Genomic DNA, 1598 nt, shown 5'->3' on the forward strand with positions numbered 1-1598 from the left:
CCACCATGCCCAGCTAATGTTTTTTTTTGTATTTTTAGTAGAGATGGGGATTCACCATGTTGACCAGGATGGTCTCGATCTCTTGACCTCGTGAGATCCTGTCTCCATAAAAAAATGTAAAAATTAGCTAGGCATGGTGGCATGTGACTGTAGTCTTACCAACTTGGGAGGCTGAGATAGGAGGGTCTCTTGAGCCCAGGAGTTCAAGGCTGCAGTGAGCCATGATCTCACGACTACACTCCAGGCTGAACGACAGAGACAGATCCAGTCTCAAAAACAAACAAAAATTCTATGTACATTATTTTGAGTTGGAATAATCAATCCATTTAATGTGGGTTTTTTTGTTTTGTTTTGTTTTTTGAGGCAAGGCCTCACTGTCACCCAGGCTGGAGTGCAGTGGCACAATCACGGCTCACTGTAGCCTTGACCTCCTGGGCCCAAGTGATCCTTTTGTCTCAGCCTCCTGAGTAGCTAGGACTACAGGAACACACCAACATGCCCAGCTAATTTTTGTATTTTCTGTAGAGATGGGGTTTTGTCATGTTGCCCAAGCTGGTCTCAAATACCTGGGCTTGAGCAATCCACCAACGTTGGCCTCCCAAAGTGTAGGGATTATAGACATTAGTCACCACACCCAGCTGATTTTTTAAATAAATAAATAAATTGGTATTTACTAATTTATTTACCCTTTTGGTGATATTCATTTCTCAGTGTAATTCCAGCTTTCCATTATGTATTCTTTTCTTTCTGCCTGAAGAATTTTTTTTCTTTTGCTTCTTCCAAAAAGCTGTATTTCCCTGTGGTCCAAGGCTGAGAGAAGGCGCCAGGTAGTTAAAATGTTGCATAGTGGCTGAAGGGAGAGGCTAGGCAGAGCCCATGTTACTTGGAGGGGACCCTTCAGAAATTGCTGGGTTCAGTAAGCTTCTAGTCCTGCTTGAGGGTAAGCCTTTTGAAGTGATCCTTGCCCAGCTTTGGGGCCAGCCAGCCTGTGGGTGTTGGTCAGGTGGTCACCGTCTTCTTGATGAGTTTCACTTCCTTGTCTAGGAAGTGACTCTCCAGGAAGTCACAGAGATGGGGCTCTGTGTGGGCAGAACCCAGGCCATGAAGATCCAAAAGGGCCTGGTTCTGATGTTTCCCCTGGGCCATGGTGGCTTTCATGGCATCTATGGTTTTATCCCCCTCATCTTGAGCCAGCTTCTGGACGTCCTGGAAATGAGCATGGCACCACGCTGCTTTTGCATCTTCAAGAGATGCTGGTGCCCTCATGCTTCCCCATGGCCAATTCACAAAGGAAGTAGCCCACGCCTTCCAGAACCACATCATTGTGGTCGAAATAGAAGCCCAGAGAGAGGGCCGGGCGCGGTGGCTCATGCTTGTAATCTCAGCACTTTGGGAGGCCAAGGCAGGTGGATCACAGGTCAGGAGATCAAGAACATCCTGGCTAACAAAGTGAAACCCTGTCTCTACTAAAAAATGCAAAAAAAAGCCAGGTGTGGTGGCACATGCCTGTAGTCCCAGCTACTTGGAAGGCTGAGGCAGGAGAATTGCTTGAACTCGGGAGGCAGAGGTTGCAGTGGGCCGAGGCAACAAAGTGAGAC

General features: G+C 47.4%; 1 pseudogene; it reads right to left on the reverse strand.

The window, feature by feature from the left end:
- Positions 1-924: 924 nt before the first annotated feature.
- Positions 925-1345, reverse strand: LOC108300144 (annotated as a pseudogene).
- Positions 1346-1598: the final 253 nt, after the last annotated feature.

Source organism: Cebus imitator, unplaced genomic scaffold, assembly GCF_001604975.1.
Source record: "Cebus imitator isolate Cc_AM_T3 unplaced genomic scaffold, Cebus_imitator-1.0 Scaffold25, whole genome shotgun sequence".
Classification (NCBI taxonomy): Eukaryota; Metazoa; Chordata; class Mammalia; order Primates; family Cebidae; genus Cebus; species Cebus imitator.